General features: G+C 48.4%; 1 protein-coding gene across 5 annotated transcripts in view; it reads right to left on the bottom strand.

Moving 5' to 3' along the window:
• The window catches only part of GDPD5 (glycerophosphodiester phosphodiesterase domain containing 5), a 104,424-nt gene that overhangs the window by 67,846 nt on the left and 10,994 nt on the right, over positions 1-25,584 (bottom strand). The gene's annotated exons all lie outside the window — the stretch shown is intronic.

A 25,584-nucleotide genomic window follows, 5' to 3' on the forward strand; every position in this document is an offset into this window, starting at 1 on the left:
CACCAACAACCCCAGGAAGGCTCATGTGAGAGGGAGCCAAGTGCCTCCACACCCACTGCAGGCACTGGAATGGAAACAGCAAGGGAGGGGGGGGAAAAAAAAAAGGAAAACAGAACCAGCAAGACTCATTTTCCAATCGATACCCTGCACATCTGCTGTGCAACTGCTACCCAGAGAATTAGGCATGAATGTTTCTGGCTTAATGAGAGGTGGAAAGTCCTGGTTAAATGGATTACAAGCTCTTTATTTCCTATGATTGATTCCTTCCATACGGCTGCAGGAGACATTACTCACGAAAAAAAAAAAAAAAAAGTTCTCAAGTAGCAGAGGAGCTAAATAAATAAAGAAGAAAAACTTGCTTTGCCTTCCTGAGCAGCCTGGGACAGTGGAAGGTGTCCCTGCCCATGGCAGGGGGTGAAGCTGGGTGGGCTTTGAGGTCCATGAGGTAACTGATGAAGTCCAGGAGAGGTTCAAGAAGTAAAGTCAGCCTTTCATCACCTCCACTACAGCTTTGTGACTGCTTGAAAAACATGGAAACAAAAATGATATTGGGGAAAAAGATGAGATGTATGCATCCCCCATCCCCTCCTCCACACCCCTGTGGCACAGAAGATATTTGATTTCTGCCAGAGGAAGGCTAACATCCACTTTATCCCTCTTCTATTCCAAGGAAGCAGAGGTTTGTCTCATGTTCCTAAAGCCTCCTTCCAGTTATTACTGGGGTTTTTTTCCAGATCAGTCTCTGCTCAGTGCAAGGAGACAGACAGGAGAGCTTCCCTGGCATGAGGGAAAGGAAAACTGCATCCAAGGAAACAAATGGGTAACAGGAGACGGGCTACAACCCCAACCCCATTCCAGAGTCACTCAGCTCCAGGTAAATGCCTGTCTTGACTGGGATTCCTGTATCCTGCCAAAAGCTGGTGCTGATCTTTAGGAAGACATGAATAGGGGCAATAAATCTTTCAGGAGAAAGGAATTTTCTCAGTTGACCTGGTAAGGAGTTGCATCAGTCTTAAACGCTCCTCGCTTTCCAAAAAGCATCTCCAAATGTGGGCTAAGGTCACCCTGACACAAGGAGGGTGAGGTCAGGAAGGGACCCAGCCCTGCAGCCACAGGGTCACTCCCAGAGTTAGCAAAGGAGGCTCACAGGCATTTCCAGCTCCTGCTCTAACAAAAACAAGGCTCCATCTGCCAGTTACATCAGCTCCTAGCTTGTTTTCCTTATGGAAAGGCCCAGTCATGAGGGATTCACAAACTCATTTAGCAATGCAAACCCAGGGCCTATTAGTCCAAGTGCTTTCAGTCATTTTTGAGACCTTTTAATAGGATGAGCATTGATTCTCTGAGCATTAACTCCCTGTGTCCTGGTGCCCTTTGCCCATGTGACACTCTTCCAGACTGGCACATTATCAGCACAATGATGTTTCCAATATAATCAGGGGTAGAGTGAAGCAGGGACAGCTGCAGACATCTGTCTTCAAAGGAAGATGGTCAGGGTGTCTCTCCCAGGCTGCCCAGAAAAGCTGTGGCTGCCCCAACCTTGGAATTGTTCAAGCTTGGATGGGGCTTGCAGCAACCTGGGACAGTGGAAGGTGTCCCTGCCCATGGCAGGGGGTGGCACTGGGAGACCTTTAAGCCCCCCCCAAACCATTCTGGGATTGATATCAAAGGTATCCAAAACCTTTGGGGGGTTGGGATGAGCCTGGGGGCTGGAGATGCTGGCACAAAGTTCTCTCCATCTGGGACTCCTCAAAACACTAATCTCACTTATTTATGACCCTCAGCCCCGTGCTCCTGATCCCGAGGCAAGACCCCCAAGGGTCCATTAACACACAGCAGTTTGGTGGGAGTTGCTCCCAGCCCAGAGCAGTTTATCCAAACATCTGGAGCAGCTAAATCCCACAGGAGCCCAGAGGCCAGGATGCAACAGCATTTCTCCCTCCTTCTCTGCACCACTCTAAGCTTTCTAGGAAAAAGAAACAGTTGGGAGGGTTTTTTTTTTGTTTGTTTTTCTGTGTGGTTTTTTTTTTTTTTTTTTTGGGGGGGGGGGTTGGGTTTTTTGTTTGTTTTTTTTTTTAAGTAGCTCTGTGACATCGGAGGAGCAAAAAAAAAAACAAAAAACAAAAAAACCCCACCAAAACAAAACAAAAAAAACCCAAATATCCAAGAGATTTGGAGCAGCACACACTCAACACCAGCTATGCAAACATCCCTCAGGCAGTGAGACTGAGCAGAAGGACACATCCATTCACCACACTGACCATCCCTGTCCATCCCAAAAACACACCCATGGCACCAGGACACTGCTCAAGGAGGATCTTCAAGCACCACACAAGCAAAGGATTCAATAAAAAGGCTTCCTGCACATCTTTTGATGAGCCAGCCCTAGGCAAGCAGGAGAAAAGTGCAATTTTCAAGGCTACACTTGCTCTGAAGACAGAACCCCCTGCCCAGGTATCTCCCACCTGGAACACAGACCAAAAAAAGCAGCCACATCCCAGGGAAGCAGAGAAAAGCTTTCCAGAGCATAGAACTCTCACAGAAGAGCTATTATTATTATTATTATCAGTCTCATACACATTTATTTAAGAGGTGCTCAGGAAAATTAGCCCGTGGGACTTGCACACAAACACAGCATTTCCAGGATTAAATGGCTTTTATCCCACTTCCAGAAAGCCACTCTGGGTTTTCATCCCATCAGATTAAGATCCTGCCTTGAGAGCAGCTACTGTCTGGGCAGGAGACAAGCAGCTATTCCTTCCAGGAGCCATAAAGTCTTTATTTTTAGCTTATTTTCCTACCAAACCACAGGGTGGATTGCACAAGTGCCTCTGTTCCTGGTCCTTGCTTTCTCCTACCTCTCGTTCCCTCCCCAGGCAGCGATTCCCTGGAGCTCCAGCCTCTTCCAGCCCGGCTGGAATGCTCTCCAAGAGTTGCTGCAGGGTGGGAAAAGATCAAATAAACCTCCCCCCAGAGGAAGAGCAGCTCTAGCCCAGCCTGCTGTCAAAGACTAATCAGCAAGTAGAGCTGGAGAGGGGAAAGGATGGAAGATTAAAGATTTGAAATAAGTCCCAAAGAAACCAGACCGTGCTTGCTCTTCTTCAGTATTTCTTTGGTTAAGTAGAAAAACATCGAGAGCACTGAATAATTTGACTTCACGCTCAGTGATTTGCTGGCCAAGCCAGTTCCTGCCACTGCTCTAAACAGAGTGAAAAGGCCCTGAAAAATCCTGGGATGTTCATCAAATTAAGAGAAAGCACCCAAAAAATGATTGCTGCAAGCGGGAAGTTTCAGCAAGAAATTTCAGGGTGAGGCTTTATAAGCATTAGAAACAAATAAAACAAACAAAAAAAAAAAAAAAACCAAAACAAAAAAGCCCCAACAACCAACTAAAACAAAACAACCCAAAACCAAAACAAAACCCAAAAAAAGACCCAAAAAAACAACAAAAAAAACCACCCAAACCCAAAGGAAACAAAAAAGAACATCAGCAATACCCTTCTTTTTGCTAGAATGGTTCTTCCACACTACTGAAACTCAAGGGAAAATCAACTTCAAAAATTGCTGTTCCCTGGATGAGCACACCAGGGTTTAAAGCCAGCAGTATCCAGACTGGATAAACCAGAATTCCACAGGAAAAGAGCTGGCCAGGAAAGAAAGAAGATGAAAGGTAGAGAGGTGGAGTTTTTTTTTTTTTTGCCGAAAAAGTGTTCATTTCCAGACTAGCAAAGTAAAACTGGGCACAGAAAATAGAAATAACCTGGTTTTGCTACATGAAAGCAGCAGGAAATGGCACAACAAATCACCAGGTGAATCTGTCATAGGGAAGGGGGGAAAAAAGGGAAATAATTGGGAAGGGAGGAGAGTCAAGCCTTTTTTGTTCCCAAATCTGGCAGTGTAGCTCTTTGTCCATGTTTCAGGAACCATTTTCAACTGAAAAGGGGAACCCATGGAAGTTTTCAAGGACAAGATGGACTTGGAGTAGCCTGGTCCAGCTGAAGGTACAAAAAAAAAGGAACAAGGTGTTTTTAAGGTCTCATCCAACCCACCCCATTCCATGATCCTGTGGATCTGAACATTCCTTCTGCTTCAGCACTGCAGCCAGTGCCAGGCCTCCAATTCCCCCTGCATCCCTTGGCATGGGGGCATCCTGGGCTAGGTGAGGCATGGCCAGAACTTGAGGAGGGTTTTTGTTTTTTTTTTTTGTCCTCCCCAGCCAGGACACAATTTATAAACATCCCAGGTATCCTCACTTCAAGATTAGGGTTTTGTCTGGCTCAGGGCTCGTGTGAGTCCCTTGAATTTCTGTCGATCTCCAGGTTATTACCTCCAGCAGGTTCTCCTTCATTCCCTGGTGCCTGATCCTATTTTTGGGTTCTCTGGGCTTATCAGCAATCTTTCTGCTTCTTTTATTTTCCCTCCCCATGCCAGCTCTCCCTTCAGCTGCTTTAGAGCAGTTATGTAAGAATCCTCCAGGGTTACAAGGGGAAGGAGGCACTTTCCTCCCTGACCTCAACCCTGGCACGATCAGCACCTCTTCCAGACCTTTACCAGCCCCAGCCTTACTGGAACTCCTTATTTCAGAGACAGACACCAAACACTTCACCTTCCAAAGCCAGGATTTGAGGCATTAGGGCTCAGCATTTACCTAGGCAGGCTGTGATTGTTTCTCCTGAACAGGCACTGAGTGGAAGCACCACCTGAAGCAGAGTCTTCCTCTGCCCAGTACAGCTCTTCAGCCAAGAAAGCTGAGAGGAAACAAATCCATGGATCCTCAGGGCAGCAAGAACCAGACCAATAAATCCTAAAGATGGATGAGACAGAAGATGCCTCGCTCATGGAAAAAAAAAAAAAAAGTAATTTTATTCTCTGTACCAGCTAAGGGCAACTGAGTTAAACTGGTTGAGCCCACAGGTGAGAGACATGAATTAAACTTTCTGTGTTCTCTCTGTCCTTTCCAGCTCAATAAAAAGCTGGGAATGAATAAAAATAAATCCAGTGATTTTATTATTTTTATCTCTAAGGGGGAGAAGACTATGCAACTGCTAGACACCTTTTAAAGAAGACACCTTTTTCAATGAATCCTTGATTTAATTTTGTGCATTTTTGTGAATTCTGTTGGAAACTGCCTATCAGTAAAAATACAATAAAAATACTAAAAAAAACCCACCTAAATATAAAAATACTAATAGCACAGACTCAGACCCCCTGGCTCACACTCTTTTGATACAGACTGGGGTTGTGGTGGTTCCTGCTCATCCTCCATCCAGTGCTTCTGGAGTCAGTCTGCACATCCTTCAACGTCACACCAGGCTCTGGCAACCCACAGGATCCAGCTGCCAAGGTTATTCCATCAGTTTAGATAATTCCAGAGCTGACCTGAGCAGGTGGTTGGAGTGCTGAGCTCCCTGCCAGGCTGAACTATTTATTCTGTGATTTTCTGTAAGCAGGAATCACTTTCTCCAAGAAATGTAAAGTGACTGGAAATAGGACTAAGCAGGAATTTTGTATTTTACCCCTCTTTTTCTAGTAGGGAAGCTAAGCCTTTTTTCAACTTTTCAGACAACCTGAGGTTTACAGGCTGTATCTAAACTCCAACAGAGCGAGGCTGCTCAGGTTGGAAATCTCTTTCTTCCAGCAGAAACCCCTCAAGCCAGCAATTGGCCAAACTGCTGCAAGTCATCATCTTCTCCCTCTTTAATCCTGGCTATTCACCTCCAGCTTCTTGAGGAATTTTACATATTCCAGCATGCTGCTTTCCAAGAAGGTTCATTTTTTTTTCTTCCGAGGAGCCCGTGAGACTTCAGTTCAAGTGCTCACCCCCAGCTTGGCTCATCCTCAGCAGTACTTAAAAGAGGGTGAGAGCATATTCACTGAGCTCAAAACAAGCACACTGTCCCAGTACTTCTAGTAAAATCCACTTGGATTCCAGGTATTCTCAAACGCAGTTTTTGCTGTTCAACCTTCTGCCGAGCCCTTGAGAACTTCAAATTTTCTCTTTTTTTATTTTATTTTTTTTTTTTTTTTTGTGCCAGTTGGTGCAGACTGACTTAAAGCCCTAAAAAACCTTCCCCCCCACCCTCTTTTTGTTTTGGCAGACAGCTGACACCACCTGCTTCCAGCAAGCAGGGCTGAGTTTCTATTCCAGGGACATTACCCAAGTGCTTTCCTCACACACCACCCACGCTCGGGTCCCCAAATCTGTTGGGCTTCACAAGCGCCGAGGACGCGGAGGCGGCTCCGTGCCTCGTCTTGCTCTGTCTCTCAAGAGGCTGTTCCACAGCTTAAGGACATTTCCTCCCCCACACCAGATCATCCTTGGCACCCAGCACCTGCTCAGCCCCCCAGGTGTGAAGCCACGGCTCACCCCAGCTCCAGAGGTCTCTGCCTGCAACAGGTGGCTCAGGTTTTGTGGGGGTTCGAGCCTGACTCCTCTGAAATCTCTCCTTCAGCTCAACAGAGGCATTTTAAACGCGAGCTTCTGAACGTTCTCTCCCCAGCCAACGTGGCTGATCCCAGCCCCACATCCAGGCAGCACCACAGAACTGCTGCTGGAGGTCACATCATGAAGTCCCTGCACGAGGAGCTGCCTGCCACGTGCTGGAGAAAGCTCAACCAGCCCAACAGCCCCAGAACTGAGGTGGATGCCAGGAGAGAGGAAAAGAAGAGGCCATGGGGATGCTCCAAGGGCTGGAGCCAGGCTGGGAGAGCTGGAGGTGCTCACCTGGAGAGGAGAAGGATCCAGGGAGAGCTCAGAGCCCTTCCAGGGCCTAAAGGGGCTCCAGGAGAGCTGGAGAGGGACTGGGGACAAGGGATGGAGGGACAGGACACAGGGAATGGTTTCCACTGCCAAAGGGCAGGGATGGATGGGATAAAGGGAAGGAATTGTTCCCTGGCAGGGTGGGCAGGCCCTGGCACAGGTGCCCAGAGCAGCTGTGGCTGCCCCTGGATCCCTGGCAGTGCCCAAGGCCAGGCTGGACAGGGCTTGGAGCAAACTGGGAATAGTGGAAGGTGTCCCTGCCCATGGCAGGGGTGGATGGGATGATCTTGAAGCTCCCTTCCAAGCCAAACCATTCCAGGAACGTGTCTAAAACCTCCAGCAGAGGCTCCAAACTAAACCCCAGTTTAGTCTCTCCACTCCACGAACCCCAGGCTCCAGGTTGATCTCTGGGAAAGTTTCCAAAAAGAAAAGGCTGCTCAGCTTTCAGACAGGAGCAGCCAGTGGTGATGCCAGGGAAACATTTTTGCTTTCTTCTGTAGTAAGATCCAAAGAGCTGAGCTGACCCTCAGCTGGGAAACCCCAACCTTGTGGCACCAGCTTCCACCTCAGCTTCCCCAGCTCCTGTTCCCTGGTCAGAGACTTCAGGAACGGGACCAGATGCAGAGTAATGAGATTCTTTGTCAAGATAAGGAGAGAAGGGTGGAGTTCCAGGATCATATTCATATTTTTATTTATATTTTTTCATTGTTACTGTTTTTAAGAGGAGTGAGCTAAGTGGCTACAAACTTAAGCATCTTGAAAGAGTGAGTATCTCTAATTTTCAGAGCTTCCTCCTGTTATTGACATCACTTTAGGATGAGCAAAATACACAAACAGCAACAGCCTCAGAGCTTCAGCTCCAAGCCTCTGCCAAAACCCAGGGATATTACTGCAGGAAGGAGCAGAGCACAAAGGAGACAACAAATGACCAAAAGTGTTTCACTACTGTCTCATATCATGCTCAAGAGCCAACCACGCCGTCTCTTTTGACCCAAAAGAAAACCTAAACCATTTCACCACCTCAAACAGCAAAAAAAATAAGAGCAGGTACAGGATCAGCTCCAGCAGAGCCAGTGCCAACACCCACCAGCCAGTCCCAGCTGATTTTCATTTTTCATTTCATTTTTTAAATTCACAGTCATGCTTTGTACCAGCTGTGGAGGCTGAAGCACTGCACTCCCCAAACCAGAGGTGTCAGCAGCTTTTCTCCTCCTTTATGGGGCAAATACTCTCCCCAAGAGTTTCTCACTACTGAGCTCTTTATTTTTAGCTTGGCAGCCAGGAGTCATTTTCAGGATCCATAAATTGTGTTCAGGATCATCCCCACTTTTGTATTCTGACAAGCCTGAAGTTTTGCTTTAAGTTACAGTGCAGTTTATTAGTCCAAAGGATCTCCAGCTCCAGTTACTGCCTGGTAGGAGCTGAGCTATAGCCATTCATCATCCCCTTACAAGACAAGATTGCACAAGGAAGCCAAAGTTCACATCGATTTCCTGCTAAAATCAGGTCCTAGAGACAGAAAAGGCTTCATTGTGTATTTTCATCTTGTGGGGCTTTGAAATTCTGCTCACGAGGTGGCCAAGACTTCCCCACCCAGCAGCCCAAGCCTTCTGCCTGTTGTTACCCACAGAGAGGAGATTCCAGGCAGAGGATGGCAGGTTTAGGTCTAGGTTTAGTTAAAGCCAGAGGATAAACTGGTTTACTTAAACCCCACCTGGAGGTGAGGAGCAGGTCAGCTACAGCACAGCCCAAGAAAAAAGCTCTTTATGGAGACAGGAATGTCGAGGGAAGGATAACAAGAGCTTTGCAGCACTCTGGTTTCACCACAGCGTGATCCAGGGATTCCAGCCACATCCCACATTTCTGAAAACAACACTCAATTCCCCCTTTTGGTCGCTGAGAACAGGAATACACAAGCAGAGGAGGAATAAGACAGCCTAAAATCCAAGGGGAACAGCAGGACACCCGTGGGGTTAATGCCAACAGCAGGTACAGGAGGGAACAAAGAAATCAGAAGTGATTTCACTGCAACTCCCAGATCTGCCCTCCAATAAAGTTCATCCAACCTAAAAGTAGGGTTTAACTCAAAAGTTAAGCCCAAAACTTTGGATTTAACTTGAAAAAGACTTGACCTTCTGTTTACTTCTACTCAGCCTTCTGACTGCCAAGGCTTGAACACGCCAAAGCCCCAAGGGAAGAGATCAAACAGCAAAGGCAGGACGGGGAAAAGCTCAACTCCCAAAAGATCATCCCTGTGCAGAGCCCTCTCAGAGCTGCTGACACTTTTTGGCAGCTCAAGGAGGCACAGTGGGAACAGACATGACAATTCCTGCTCTTTGCACAAGCCTCAGACAGCTCCAGGTGGCAGCTCCACCAGCATGAAGCAGACACAGCAGAAACAGCCTGAAATCTCCTCGGGAAAAGAGAGGTTTTGGCTTGTTACAAGAAACACAAAGCAAAATCTCAGTGAAGTACTTAAAAATACTTTTTAAATATGACTTAAAAAATGTAGTGAAAATGCGTTAAAATAATGATTGTGTCACAGCAATTCTGTTCCTTTTACCCATCCACCTGCCTTCAGAGCACACAATTTGCTTTATTCCAGACTGACAACAATGCACACGAAGCCTCTGGAGGATTTAACCACAAAAGCCCCAAATGAAAAATCACCTCCACAGATGGAGAAAGGCCAGAATCGTGCAGCAGGTTTGTCTTGCCATCACTCTCTGGAAAACCACCCAGTCTCAGGATGTTACATTGAATTTTTTTTTCTTTTTGGCCAGATTACTGAAAAAGCTGCCAGAGATGTTGAATCACACATGAATCACCACAGAATTGTTTGGGTTGGGAGAGATCTTAAAACTCATCCAGCCCCACCCCTGCCATGGCCAGGGACACCTTCCACCATCCCAGGCTGCTCCAAGCCCCAATATCCAACCTGGCTTTGGACACTTCCAGAGATCCAGGGGCAGCCACAACTTTCCTGTGCCATCACATCAGATCTCACGTGGATCATCACAGCAAAGCTCTTTTTTCTCATACTGCAAAAAACCACACCAAAATCTTCCTGGCCTGCCCTGCAGGAACACTTGGATGTTTCTCTGGTTGCCACAATCCTTTCTGTGCTCCATCTCTCCTCCCCCCCATCCCATCAGGACATTGCAAAACAGAAAAAAAATCCAAAACAACAACAACAAAAAAAAAAACAAAACAACAACAAAAAAAAAAATAAACCATGCAGAGAAGCTCTGAAAAGAAATCTCACCATCCCAGTCTGCAGCACAGATGATTTCACCCCAATTACTTGCTCTTGTCATGCAAAATAAGAACTACAGGAGAAAATTCAACTCCTGATCCAGACAACACAGCAGCCAAAAATGAAGACGCTGCCCCAAGCATTTCTTTTAGAATTTTACATGCTGGGATTGGTCTGTCAGCATGTGAGGAGTCTCCCAGAAGAGCTTTTTGAAAGGAAGACTGATATTAAAGACCAATTATACATCTGAATTTGAGCCTTCACCCTCTGATTCAGGGGAGCCCGAGGAACACACGCACGTACAGGAACAAGGAGTTTAAAAGAGAAAAAAAAAAAAAAAAAAGGAAAAAGTGTTCAAGTTATGCGGAGAATCCGGGCAAAGAATGCAAATTCCGACCTACTTCTCCCTCCTGACTGGGAGAGGGCACGAGGCAGCTGCTACTGCTGCTCTGCAAGCACAGGAGAGGAGCAGGAGCCCTGCCAAAACTGCTGCAGCCATGCTGCTTCTGGAAGGTGAAGGCCACCATCCTCCTGCCCAGGCAACAAGGCCACAACCCCCAGAGCCCAGCAGCACCATCCTCCAGGGAGCTGGGAGGGCTGGAACCTTCCCACAAAAACAAACCTTCCCTCCAAACCAAGTCCCCAAGGTGGGAAGGGGACAGGGACAAAGCCATGGCCACACCGGGTTGATGCAGCTGGACACACGTGGAAAGCCAAAGTCTCCATCCACTGTCCCAGGGCAATTCCAGAGGGGAGGAAGTTTGGCTCAGCAGCCCCTCCAGCAGAGGAGGATTCCCAGTTTTATTATCCCCTTCATGAGCTGCCTGCTCAGGAGCCACTGCAGGAAAATCCTGTCCTCAGCTTCTCCTCACCCCAGCGGGATGGAGCCCAGCTCCTGATCCCAGCTGGAAGCAGTGCCAAGACTCACCCAGTACTTTCCATCTCAGAAGGGTCAAGTTTTCTGTGCGCTCCCAAAACCAGAGTGCATCTTCAGGAGGCACGAGAAGTCTTCCTCCCAGTACAGGATTTCCTTTCAGGTGTCAAAAATCCCACCCAGTCCCCCGCAGGACAGGAGCTGACCAGGTTAACCCCCAGCTTAGGTCAGAGAGTCCAAGATGTGTCACTGCAGAAGGTGTTCATTAAAGCTGTGTCAGCACAAGGTGACAAAGAGTAAAAGCAGCCAAGAAGAGGAGCCATCAGTGTCACCCCGAGCAGAGATGCAGCTCATTTCACAGTCTTCTCCACCTTGGAGCAGCCTGGGCTAGTGGAAGGTGTCCCTGCCCCTGCCACGGATGGAATGACATGGTCTTTAAGGTCCCTTCCAACCCAAATTACTACATGGCTCTAAAACTGTCTCCAGTGATGGATTTCCAGAAAAACACTGAGTTTTCATCAGTGTTTAGCATGCAATTCCTATAATATATCATACACATTCATCTTTTAATGATGCAGTCTAAGGTACAGGATCCAGCATCCCCCAAACCTCCTCTTGGCACAAATGAAATTATAGACAGAGCCATAAAATCCTTGCTGCAACTGGCCAGGAATTGCAATTTCAGTCCAAAGCCTACTGCAAACTCAGATTATAGAGAAGGCTTTATTCAGCCAGTCTCCTTCTTTTCCCTTAGGAGACCTGTATGTCAAAAGACCAATAAATGCTGGTAATTTATTATGTGGAAAGACAGAACTGAGATGTAAGCTGAGTTTATGTTTGAAATCGCCACAGAGCCCTGGAATGGCAAGTCAGAATTGTTGTTCTCTGTTTGTACACACATAAATACCCAGGGATGAAAGAATGTCGAGGAGAGAAGAATTATCAGCACCACAGGAGCATTGAGCAGAAAAATGTGGTTCAGGTTTAAAAGCTGTTCAGGGATTGTACTGCAAGAAAATAAAAAAAAAAAAAATCAATGAAAAAAAAATTATAAGGAATAAGATCATTTCAATTTGCAGTCTGTTTATCAGCATTGGTTAAGGAAAGATTTGTTTTATACTAAAGGAGAGCAGGTGAATCACTGCAAGGCTTTAAAACTCCACCATTCAGAGCTGCCACACCCTGGGCTCTGGAAGCACGTGTGGTATAATTTTGATGTTTAAATAAACAAGAAACAGAGAGCATTTGGGTTTCTTCCAGCTTCCCAAACAGCCAAGAAATCCTGCTCATCACCACCTAGGAAGACACCCAAAGCACACCCTCCCTTCCCTCTGGCCTCTCCCTAGGGTTTGGAACATTCCAACACCTCCTGAATAACTCCCTTGTCCTTGCCTTTTCTGTACAGCTGCAGGCAGGGAAACTTTCTCCAGCTCTATGGGATGCAGATTACAAAAAAAAAAAAGTCCCTCACCCTACAGAAAAAAAAAAAGAGCTGGAATATTGAATAAAACATCTCATCTTTCCCACCAAAACCAGACTGTAAGCAGCCCGAGGGTTTAGACAAGTACCTGGGATGTGGAAGAGATTTTCAAACTCGTTTTCTTCCTCCCACATCCCAGGTGAGCTTCCTGCCTAATCCATGAACAGATTTCCAACACAACCCAAGAGGAAGGGAGCTCTCAGCTCCAGGCTGGAGTCTCCAGGCACTTTAAGCCCCTGTTTGGGTTAGGAACAAGGGGAGTTCCCGAGGAGATCTGTCCCACCAGACATTTGGGGAGTGAAGAAATTTAACTCCACGTGGATTTTCTTTGGGTTGGAAGAGTTTGAGACACCCAACTGGTGTATAAAGAATGGGAGAGGGGGGAAAAAAGTGTTCCGTGAAATTTAAGTGCCTCCATTTCTAAGGAGACGGTGGAAAAAGTAGAGACAAACACACCCCAGCCACTCAAAAAAAGTTCTTTCCTTGTAACACCACCACCTGACAGAGGAGCACAAGAGCACAGCTCAAAACAGCCAGGGAGGCAGGCAAAGCCAAGATCACCCTGATCCTGCTCCATGAAAACATGGCAATTATTGCTCCAGGGGAGACACGGCAATTTTTGTGCAGGAAATGTTGTGCCTGCTGGATAAAGCACTGCCAGAAGCTTTGGGTCATTCTGCCCTGGTTGTGTCCTCAAGCTTCTCTCCATAACTGAAGGCAAAGCTTTGACTGAAGGCAGAGTTCTCCAGCTGCTCTGGAACTCTGAGGATTTCAGGAATACCAACAGCCACCCATCACATTCACAAATGGAGTTGGAATCAGAGCTGCAAGCCCATCACAATGTGCCTCAAAAGGCTGGACACTTGCCCCTTCCTCCACGTCATCCTAGACTTTCTTTCAGCCAGGGAATGTAACCAGTTCTCAGGGAAATAAGCCTTCATAACCATCTTTCCTTTTCTCCCAATTCCCCACAGCTCAGCTGGGATATTTTCCTGGCCTTTTCCGAAGAATTTTTACTGCTGCACTGTTGTATTTCAATTCAGGCACTAATGCACACAGGCTACCTTTGGGACTCCCCACAGCCCGTGCCAGGACTGGACAACCTTCTCCATGAAGAATTTTTTTCTAATCTCCGACCTAAACCACCCCTGGAACAACCTGAGGCTGTTTCCTCTTGCTCTATTATTTGTTACCTGGGAGAAGACATGGACCTCCCTCACCACTTGGGAGACAAAGGCACATCAACCCTTCTATTACATTTGGAGGGAGATAAGGATGTAAATTAACTCCCCCAGCATATTTGCTTCAATGTTAATTAACATTGTCAATGTGTCTCCTACAGACCTGGCAGATTCAGGAGTCTGAACTGCCTCAGGTTTTAACAAGAAGGTCACTTCTGCATCTACTAAGAAAGCTGGATTTTGTTCCTCTCCGCTTTTAGCCTTGTTAGACTCAGAATTAAAGTCTCTTCACACAGCTTAGAGCAAGATGCTGTGCTATGGACACAATGGAAGAGGAGGTTTTAAGTCACCATCCCCATTTCCCTTTCTGCATCCTCCTGGGACAGACTAATTCCACCCTCTGAAACTTTCACTAAACCAAGGAACACCAATGACCTTTTTTTTTTTTTGCAGCCCCAACGAGAGCAGCATTGACCAAACAAGAGACTGTGGTAGTGGGAACCAACTCAGCACAAACATCCCCTGTTTTGGCAGCTTAATCCCTCCAGCAGCCTGTTAGCATATTCCAGAACAGCCACCAGCCAAATACTAGATTTTCCCTTGCACTGCACAATAATTAGGACACCCAAGTTTCCAAGAGTCAATGAAATAGTGTGAAACCCACCAAAGTCTCAGGTTGGCCTTCGTGAGCAGCTGTGTCCCAACAAGCACCAGAAATGCTGTGTTCAAGGCTCTGCCTTTGCTAAGTGTTCCTTAATCTCAGCTCCAGAGGTCCATAATCAGAAAAAATTGTTCCCTGGAAGGATAGGGAGGCCTGGTACAGGGTGCCCAGAGAAGCTGTGGCTGCCCCTGGATGCCTGGAAGTGTCCAAGGCCAGGTTGGATAGGGCTTGGAGCAGCCTGGGATAGTGGAAGGTGTCCCTGCCCATAGAAATGGATGAGCTTTAAGGTCTCTCCAAACCCAAACCTTTCAATGTGTTCTAAAAAAAAAACCCCCCAAAAAAAACCAAAACAAACAACAACAAAAAAAACAAAACTGCAGAGCTGCACAAAGCAGGTTTTCCAAGAAGAAGCTAAAGCTGTGACTTATAAAGATGGTGATTTATGTGCTGCAAACACACACGGGGCAGGGGAGGAGGATAAATTAGCACCGACAGCCCAAGCTGACACTTCTTTGCTCCTGGCCTCCCGTCACCTCTGGGACAGGGATCCAACTGCAACAACAGACAGTGTGACTCCAAGCCAGCGTCTGGGGGAGCGCCAGCCCCGGTGATTAACTCAGGATGTTAATTACAGGATGCACACAGTGCCCTCAGCTGACCCAGAGCCAGGTCAGGCTCAGGTTTGCAGCTCAGGCAGTGCCCTCGTGGTTGCACATGTGCCACGCCTGGCACAGCCACTGCAGGGACACGGGGAATGGCACCACCTGAGCTTGGCACTCTGCATTCCTACCCCAGCTCCTTCCACTGGGCAGGGGAACAAAAACCTCCTCAGTGCTGAGAGCTCACAGGGCTCCTGCCACAAACAACAAGCCAGGATTAAAGCCTTGGGGCAGCCCAGAGGAATACCTGGAGGGATCTCAGCTCGGTGCTTCCCAAGCTGCTGGGGGATGGACACAGTGCCAGAGCCCTGGGAGAGCTGCTGGATGAACAGCCCTGCCCTACCCAGAACCCCTGGTGCCCTGGGCTGAGGGGGGATTCTGCCCCTGTGCCCAGGTGAGAGCCCACCTGCAGAGCTGCCCCAGCCCTGGGGACACAGCAGCAGCACCTGGAGCTGCTGCAGAGAGCCCAGAGGATGCCCTGGGGATGCTCCAGGGCTGGATCCAGGGAGAGCTCAGAGCCCTTCCAGGGCATAAAGGGGCTCCAGGAGAGCTGGAGAGGGACTGAGGATGGAGGGACAGGACACAGGGAATGGCTTCCCACTGCCAGAGGGCAGGGATGGATGGGATATTGGGAAGGAATTCCTTCCTGTGAGGGTGGGGAGCCCTGGCACAGGGTGGCTGTTTCACCCCTGGAAGTGTCCAAGGCCAGGTTGGACAGGGCTTGGAGTAACCTGGGACAGGGGAAGGTGTCCCTGCCATGGCAGGGGTGGATCACCATCATCACTGGCCCATTCCAACCCAAAGTGGTCTGTTGCCTGGTCCCCGAAGCAATTCTAGTCCACAGAGGCCACAGAAGGTGCTGCTTCACTCACCACAAGATCCCTGAACACTTCCAAAGTTCCCCGCTGCTGTCAGTGAGATATTTAACAAAAAGGAGCCCTCAGGCAACAAGCTACAAGGGCTGCCAGTCTGTGAGCAAGGCAGCCAGCCCAACATGTGTCACCATGACCTTGTGGTGCCCCAGGAGCAGCATTCCTCCAGAGGCACAGCCAGATAACACAGAGACAAGGGCAGCCAAGAGGTTATTCCTGACAAACGCTCCCTAAACGCCTCTTCTCGCTGTAACCTTCCCAAACTTCTCTTTGGCTTTTCATCTAAATTCCTCAGAGGGGAGCAGATCCCAGCAGTCCAGGGGATACCTGACTCTGGCAGTGAATAAACCAACGTGTAGTTTTACAAACACACTCTGAGCCTTTGCACCAAAGGAAAAGCAAACAAACTTTCTCCCATCTCCCAGGAAGTTTGTCCTTATTTAGCTTTCCTCCCAACCTTTCTGCAGGCAGCTTTTGAAACATGCCAAAAGCCATGTTTCATGTTAAATTCATAACCAGGAGGCAGAGTCAGGATTCCCAGGCTGCTTTTTGAGCTGCACACACTTGGAAGAGCACAGGAGCTCAAGTGTGGAGAGCTGGTGGTGATGGGTTGAGTATTCCACCCGTGGCAACCCTGTCACCCATCCCAAAGGGGTGGGAAGGTTTCAGGGGCAAAATGACTTAGAATAATGGAATAGCTGGGGCTAGAAGGGACCTCAAAGCCCATCCAGACCATGGGCAGGGACACCTTCCACTGTCCCACACTGCTCCAAGCTCCATCCAGCTTGGGCCAGCACAAGCCCCCAGAGCCAAGCCTGAGCCCAACTCAGATGACGGGTCCCTCCCAACTCAGGATATTCTGAACATTTCAGAGGGGCTACCAGCACACCTGTGAGGCTTCTTAAGCACCCCTCCCCTCCCTAAACTTCAGTTTAAAAACTGTTTTACCCCTCATTTCCCCCAGAGCATGCACCACAAGCTACCAAGCTCCCCTGGGGTCAAACGAGCTGGGCACAGCTAAGGTCAGCCTGGTGTTTATCTCCCTCAAAGCTGCCTGGCCTTAGCAAGCCAGGCTCCACTCTCCAAACAGTGCATCAGTGTGGATCAGCCAGAGCAGCACACAGCCAGGCCACCCCTAGCTGTCACCTCGAGGGCACCTGGCTCGTGCCAGCACTCTGCAGGGGACAGCAGAGGACAGGGATGCTTCTGATTCAGGATGGAGGAGTCTTTGCCATGCACTACAGCCCTTGAGCAGCTCTGGTTCAGAACACAAAGCCAAAAAAAAAAAAGAAAAAAAAAAAAAAAACTTAAAACCAAAACACAAAGTAAGAGTTTGGGAGTCATTTTTAGCAACAGAATAATTTCATTTTTCCCTCGGTGCTTTCGCAGGCGGCCGCATTCAGCCGTGGCTAATCTCTGCTCAGACACTCTCTGGTGACACTGATTTTGAGTAAGTCCAGGGATTAAAGGGGGTTATCCAGAGGGCCAAGGGCAGCCTGAACAAACAGGAGCTGGACCACAGTGCCTGCAGCCCCACAGAGCTGCCCCAGCCAGGGAACTCAGTCCCCATCCCAAGGATCTGACACAAAGGCTCCCCACGGGCTCCTGCAGCACCCAGCTAAGGCTGGCACCTCTGGCCATGGCCTGTCTGGGACCAAGCCAGGGACAGGACAGCAGCCAAAAACTCCCCACCAGAGGCACTGAGCCTCCTGGAGTCCTCACGTGGGTCCAGCAGGTCCAACACAGCCAGCACGCAGCTCCAAGGCATAAATCTTGATAACAATCTTTTAAAGCCTAAAGGGATTCCACACTAGGAAGACCAAGTTGGCTGAATTTTTAATGGGTATTTGCTTTTAAGAGCAAATTCCACTAAGATTCATTGCAAAAATATGAAAGAATAAAAACCAGTAACAATAAATAATAAGAATAAGAAAGAATAACAATAAGAAAAAAACGTTGTATCGAAACAGAATCGTTAAGGTTGGAAAAGGGTTCTAAGACTGAGTCCAACTATTAACCAGTGTTGTCCCCACATGTGCCACAAATCCACACAACTTCTGAGCACTTCCAGGGGCTGTGATTTCACCAGGCCCCTATTCAGCCTGAGCACTCCCTCTAGGGAAGAAATTTTTCCTCACATCCAACCTAAACTTCCCCCAGCACTTCCTCCCATCCTGTCACTTGTTATGTTTGAGACACAAGTATCACACAGCCAAAGCAAGAGGTCCCCAAACAACTGGAGGCTGGTGATGTTTATCTGTTAATTCTGTTCCTCTGCTCCTTCCTACGCCTCTGGATCCGCTCTGCAATTGAAGACTTTCCAAAAGTCCCCTCTCTGGGGCCCAAACTCTGGGGCAAGAAAATAAAAGGGACATAAGAGAAGTGCAGACAACTTCTGCAGAGTCAGCAGTGAGCTCTGGCACCTGAACTGATGGGTTTGTTTTCTTCTGAGGAACTGGAACGGAAGGAAGAGGATCAGTGCTTCAGAAAATCAGCACTGCCACGGCTGGATCTGTGGAGCATTGCTGATCCTCCAGATTTATTTGCCATTCCTGGACATTTCCAGTGCTGTTATCCCTTAGACAAAAGCTGATGTGTAGGTGCAGTGCTTAGAAGAGTGCCCAGTACTCCAAAGGACTTGTCCCAATTTTCTGCCATCTTCCTCCAGCAAGGAATGCCACGGGGAACATCACTGTGGGAGTTATGGTCTCCCAAGAGGAGGGAAGGAGGAATCTCACTCTGCTTCCCAGAAGTCAACCAAGAGCCCCAGATCCTCTGCTTGGCCAGCACCAGCTCCACACTTCAGTGTTTGGCCCCCTGCCAAAGAGAGATTCACCATTTCCCCCAGATCTCCTTTAAAACTGCTCCCAGAAGCAATTTATTTATTATCTGAATTAGAAACAACACTAAGGAATCACAGAGAACAGCCCACACTTCTGCTGCAGCAGCCACCACCAGCCCAGCTCCCACATCCCTCAGTGAGCAAAAAGTCATTTGTGCAACCACTCGTGTCCCCCTGGGACAAAAAAAAAAAAAACAAAAAACAGTTTGGACACTATTTAAACACTGGCTAAAAGTACAGCTGCCTTTGGAGCAGGTGAAGCCTCGGTGGCTGGGCTGCAGCAAGGACAGATGCTCAGATCCCACCGGGTTAGGCTTTTATCATCTGTCAAGTCAGCAAACAGCAGCACTTCCAGGCAGCTCTGCAGTCAATAATCATTTCAGGGGGTTACCTGCAATTCCTAACCACAGGCTATGAAAAGGGCACAGAAAGGAGGGTTGTTTTTTTTTTTTTTCAGACTTCCATGCAAGAAGGTCCTTTACTTTTACTCCACTGCCCAAGGGAACGAGGCTTTCAATACCCACCACAGGCTTCTATTTTATCCTGGAGTCCATCAGAGCACCTCTCACGAGTTCAGACTGTTAATTACTGTGTTTACAGTGGGTGTTGGCCTTTATCAACAGGATGACCGTCCTGGCTCTGCTGAAGCATGATACAATCCCTTAAAACAGGTTCTCATCAAGTGTTTTTTCAGCAGGCCACTTGATTTCCACCCAAGCAGAGAGGGCAGAGCCCCCCAGGCTGCTGCTGCCTTTCCCAGTTCACTCCATGAGCCCTCCAAAGCCTGTCATGGAATATTTTCCCAACTGCCTTTCCCTTTCCTCCCTGGCACAAATCACCGACAGCTCCCTGCAGGAAGCTCCTCTGATAAAAGCTGGAAGGACCTGGAAGGTTTTATTTGGAGTCTGGGGGATATTTTCCAAAAAGAAACAGGTCATAGAGGAGTTGGCACAGAATCAGGTGGTTACTTACATCCTTAAGCCTGGAATATCCACTGGTTTATCATTCCTGCTTGTGGCACATGGAATTGTTCAGTTCTGACTTAAATTCCCGTGCCCACAGCAAAGTCCAAGTGGAGAGATCAGCATCTCTGTCACGCTGCTCTAAGTCTGGTTTATGACAGATTTTCCTTGGAAATGCTCCTGAAGGACAAATCCAATCTTATCTCTTGATGACTTCCAGGAATGGGGCAGCCACAGCTTCTTTGTGCAACCTGTGCCAGGGCCCAACCACTGTCTTGGGATTCTTGGGCATTGAAAAATAAAATCAATTTAAAAAATTAATCTCGTCTCCCAAAATGGATGCATTTGAAAAGGTTGGGAATTAGGCTGGCCACAAAAAGACCATTTATTTTTCCTCCTAAGGAAGAAAGTGGCTCTCCCAGGAGGGGACTACAGGGACTCAAGGGATGAAACCTAGAAAGTCTGTTAGACTTTGCAGTCACATGTAGAATCAGGAGTCAGTGAGGCTGGAAAAGCCCTCAAGGATCATGGAGTCATTAACCCAGCCCTGCCAAGTTCAAGGGTGAAGGCAGAAGCTGCTCTGACACTTAACTCCCTCCATCAGCACCAAAACATCTGGTTTTGGCCACCCTGTGATGAGGATCTGGGCAGAAATAGCAAAGAAAAACAAGAGAGCTGAGCAGGACAAAGGAAGGTAAAGCAGAGACTAAATCTGAGCCCATCCATCATCATCAGGAGAGCTCTTCCCACGATGGGGAGGAGGGGGAAGGAAGAGAGTCAGCCACGGGGAACAATTGCTCCAAGGAAGGGGAAGCAGCATTGTTTGAGAGGTTTAACAGAAAACCATATAAACCAATCCCCCATCCCTCAAAGAAAGGAAAGAAAAAACATCCCCATAGCCTTTGGGAAGGCTCAGCTCCACCTTGACATCACACCCCTCTGGGAGCCAGAAGGGAAGAGAAGCTGCTTTGTTTGATTTTTTTTTTTTTCCCCCCCAAGCTGCATTACCAGCCCTTTTCCCCAGGAAGGAAACCTTCCCCACTCCCCTTCCCCTCCAATCTGCAAAGGTTGAGCCTGACTCCTTATTCCAGCTCCCCAGGAGCTCTGACAGCACAAGGAAAATGCAGCAGCTCCCCACTGGGCCAGGAACTCAAATCCTGGGGCAGCAGGACCTCTGCAAGCCTCGCAGGAGCTTCCATGGGAATGCAAGCAGAGCCAGCACATCCCTTTCACTGAGACAATCCCTCTCTTTCCAGCAGGGAAGAGCTGAGGGGCAGGTGGGAGACACAGGGCTGTGCACATCCGACGTGGAAGTGATAAAACTCCTTGCTCCATCTCGCTCATCTCCAGGCTTCCCTGCTGTAACATGACTGCAGCTGAAATTTTACTCCACTTAAGCCTTTCCCAAAATACCTGTGCTCCTTTGAGGGACTTCTTCCCCTCATCAGAAGCTCTGCAGAAATTAAATCCTATTAGTGCCTAAGTCTCATGCAATAACTGTGACATTCCGGGGATTTTCACTGGCAGGCTCAGCAAAAACCTTACCAGAGGAGAAGTCCTTCAAGTGCCAGACATCCAAGACATGTGAGGCCTCGAGGCTCCTTTCTGTGCACAGGATTTAGTGCTAATCCCAAAGCTCCCCAGCCCTGCACATCTCAGCCCCGTCCCATCCTCCTGCCCTACACCTTGGATCACTCGTGTCCCATCCCTGGAGGTGTCCAAGGCCAGGCTGGACAGAGCTTGGAGTAGCCTGGACCAGAGGAAGGTGTCCCTGCTCACAGCAGGGTGTGGCACTGGTGATTTCAAGGTCTCTCCCACCTAAACCAGTCTGTGATTCCATGATTCCCAATCCCTCAAAGTAGAGGATTTTCATGGATCTCAAATGCTGCAGGAGCCTCCAAGTCCTTCTTCACCTGCTTTTTTTTTTTTTTTTTTTTTTAGTGCTGGAAACATCAAATCCTTGTACCTCTTCCCAAAGCAAAGTGGACACACCTGCTCATCACCAACAAAGCCCCACGATCTCTAAAGCTGTCCCTACAAACACCCTGGGTTTCAATGCTACAGCAGCAATACCAAGGCACACCCCACTCCTTCCTTACTCACAGGATCCTGGAGATGCTCTGGAAATGGGCTTTCCCCCAACAGGCACCAACTGGGCAGATTTACCTGGGCTGCCCTGGCCCAGCAAGGACAGCTCGACTCCCACCTCTGCACTCTCAGGTTAGGGAGGCTGCCAGCCAGATCCTGGAAAGCAAAATCCCTTTTTCTGAAATTCCCTCCCCCCCTGCAGCATCTCCACAGAGGCAGAGCCCCGTTTCCAGGGAACGTTTTCCACCCAAATGTTAAGGGAAGCAGCACGTGATTCAGCTCTGCCATCTGCTTTCCAAGGGGGCTTCCTCCTCTGAAAACTCACAGTTAAAAGCACCAACTAAACAAAAAAACCACCCCCCAAAACAACAAGGCCTCCCTTCCTTAACCATAATAAGAAGCCCTGCAATAATTTTGGGAAGCAGAAGTCCTTAAAGGGCAGATATTTTCTGTCCATTATCCCGAGACATCTTTCTAGGCTTCATTAAGCACATCACAAATTTACTTTTGTCAGTGGAAGTACAGATGGCATTTGAGCTGAAGATTAGGACCCCATTTCCTTCCTCTAAAGCAAAAGGCAAACATTAGCAAGGACTGCTGGGGTTAACCTTTAATTATTGCACAAGAAGCCCCAAGTCCAAAGCTCTGACAGGCTCTTCAGACCTCAGAGCCCTTCCAGGGCATAAAGGGGCTCCAGGAGAGCTGGAGAGGGACTGGGGACAAGGGATGGAGGGACAGGACCCAGGGAATGGCTCCCACTGCCAGAGGGCAGGGATGGATGGGATAAAGGGAAGGAATTGTTCCCTGTGAGGCCCTGGCACAGGGTGCCCAGAGAAGCTGTGGCTTCCTCATCCCTTGGGAGTGTCCAAGGCCAGGTTGGACAGGGCTTAGAGCACCCTGAGCTCATCTTTAAGGTCTCTTCCAACCCAAACCATTCTGGGGTTCAAGGTTTGCTCCTGCTCCAGGGAGAACTTGGACCACCCACCAAAAAAAAGGGGCTGTAAATCAGACACACTCAGCTCAGGGCCAGCCAATGCTGGATTTAATCCCAGCCCAAAAGGAATTAAACCAGTTGATAAACAGAATTGAGGCTTTGGGACAGGTTTGAGGGAGGCAAGTTTTGAAGCCAAGTGCTGTGTGTGGAGTGAGCACACGACAGGGGAAGAGGGAATCTCTTCAGGGTCTGGTCCCTCAGATCCCAACCCACACCTGAGCTGTGACATCCCTCCTCCCAGAGAAGCCTCCAGCTGTGGCATCTGGCACCAGGTCACCAGAGGGTGCTTTATCACACCTTGCTTAGCACCCTCCCAAGACAAAACACATCCAAGTGAAGTTTTTTTTTTCTTATGGCCAGGCTTCCCAAGAGTGGGAATAATCCCTGCCTGGGATTGGCTCTGCACAGAGCTCAAATCCTGCCTGTCAGCATCCAGGCCGTGGCAGCATTGTACCTTTCCACTTCCCTGCCTTAAAATTGAGTTATTCTGAGCTCAGAACTGACACCAAGTCAAAATCCATCTGCTTCCACCACGCTGAAGATTCCTCGGAGGTTGCTCTGCTGAGCACCTGTGAGGCTGCTGCCACAGCTCCCAGCTCAGGGTTTGTTCTGGGCTGGGTGCAAGGCAGTGTCTTTGTGCTTTTTAAGTGCTCAGACCAGTGCTATGCACAGCATCAGCGAGTGGGGAGGCTGGAGTAAGGAAAAAAAAGCACAACCATGACAGGAAAAACTCAGGACGTGGCTCTTTCCAAAGCCATTTTTTGCCATGTGGAAGTTCCACAAGTCTCAGCAGAGTCAGAGAAGCCTCTCACCCACACAATTTTAATTCAGCGCTTGTTTTAAATTAAACTGTTAAAAAAAAAAAAAAAAAACTATCAAGAGGTGCAACAACATGATAAGAAAGCAAATGCCACAGCAGCGTCATCTTTGTACCCAACAAGAAGCAGGATGAAAAAGACTCAAGGACCATGTGTATTTCTGAAAGCAGAGAGGTTTTCTGGAGAGCTGGAGGAGCAGAGGAAGCCAAGCAGCAGCACAGCAGGTGGGCAGGCAAGGAATCAGGAGCAGGATTTGCTCCAGCAATACAAATCACCAGCCATCAAGAGCTTGGGTGACAAATCCACTTGTGCTGGATATAAACAAGGACAGCCAAGCCAAGCCAAGCTTGCCCGTGGCCAAAACCAGCAGCAGCAGGTCAAGGGCTCCCTGCAGAGTCACTGCACTGAGTGACAGCTCCGAGGTGACACTCTTCCAGAGCCCAAATAAGCCCTGACATTCCTGGAGATGCTGTCAGCCACCCATCCTGGGGGCTGGGCAGAGCCCTCACCTCTGCACTGGGCTGGGAGAGCTGGGGGTGCTCACCTGGAGAGGAGAAAGGTCCAGGGAGAGCTCAGAGTTCTTCCAGCACCTGAAGGGGCACCAGGAGAGCTGGAGAGGGACTGGGGACAGCAGATGGACAGGACACAGGGAATGGCTCCCACTGCCAGAGGGCTGAGGTCAGGATTCCACTGGACCAGCAGTGCAAGGTCCTGTACTGCCAGGACAACGTAAGCCTGAGTGACACACAGAGTTCTGTCACTGCTGGCCCCAGCCTGGCAGCAAATAAACTCACACCACAGGGAAGACCTTTGGGAGATGACATCTCAAGAGAAAAATTCCCCTTTATTCTCACCTTTTAGTCTGGATGGGCTGAACACTTCGGGGACACTGGGTATTCCCTCAGGGCACACACGGAGCAGCCTCAAACTGCCTCCTGACAAACCAGTTTTCACTTTATTCTGTGGGTTTTTTTTTTTTTTTTTTTCCCCTCCAGTAACAGCTCACAGGTTGTCCTAAGGAGACCCGTGCTCAGTGTGGAAAAGCACATTTTTGCCAAGAGCATTTCATTGAGCTGAGTGATGCCGTTGGAACAACCCCCGTGCTGTCCCACCCCCAGAGGGAGGCTATTCCTGGGAACCAGCGGCTCTCCCGTGCTCAGCATCCCCCCCTCAGGGGAAAGTGCCACTTCCAGATGGAAAACAAGGAGCTGACACATCCCCTGCTCCCAAATCATCCACAGAGCCACCCCAGATTTGGGAACCAGCAGAGGCGGGTACAGCTGCCAGACACCTCCACGTGCCAGTGGCTCTCAGGGAAAAGTGGCCAGAAACAGCTCAGACACCCCCACCCATCCCCACAAGCCCAGGATTTGACTCCTATCCCGCTTATCCACGGGATAAATGCCTCCTCCACGGCCCTCAGTCACCACAAGCAGGGAGCTGGGTGGGTTTGGAGAGCTCTGTGACCCTCCCAAAGCGCGCTCAGCCACCAGGATGAACACGGACCAGGCTCAGGGAATGGTTCCAGGTGCAGAACCCCCCAGGTGAGCACCCCACGGGGTGGGGAACGCTCCCTGTGTCACTGCTGCACCTGCAGCAGAGTTCTCCCATTGCCACCTTGGCTCCCCGCTGGTCCCAAAGTGCTCTGTGAGCTGGGATTGTTGGCTCAGGCTAAAGCAGGCAGAGCCTCCCAGAGCTGTTTTGGGCAGGTTGTGCCCAGAGCTGAAGGTATTTCTGGTATCTGCTGAACGTCCGTCACGGCAGGGAAAGAAATAATAAAATAATAAAATAATATATAGTTATAGAATAGATATTTTATATATTTAATATATAAAAATCTATTTAAATATATAAATATATTTAATATATAATATATATTTAAATATTTATATATTTATATAAAAATAAAAATAAAAGAAAAATAAAAATTCAATAAAACTCCCAGAGCTCCCAGAGCTGTTTTGGGCAGGTTGTGCCCAGAGCTGAAGGTATTTCTGGTATCTGCTGAACATCTGTCACGGCAGGGAAGTAAATAATAAATAATCACAAAATAATAAAATAAAAAAATATTTATATAATAGATATTTTATATATTTAATATATAAAAATCTATTTAAATATATAAATATATTATATT

Source organism: Vidua macroura, chromosome 2 (genome assembly GCF_024509145.1).
Source record: "Vidua macroura isolate BioBank_ID:100142 chromosome 2, ASM2450914v1, whole genome shotgun sequence".
Taxonomy (NCBI): domain Eukaryota; kingdom Metazoa; phylum Chordata; class Aves; order Passeriformes; family Viduidae; genus Vidua; species Vidua macroura.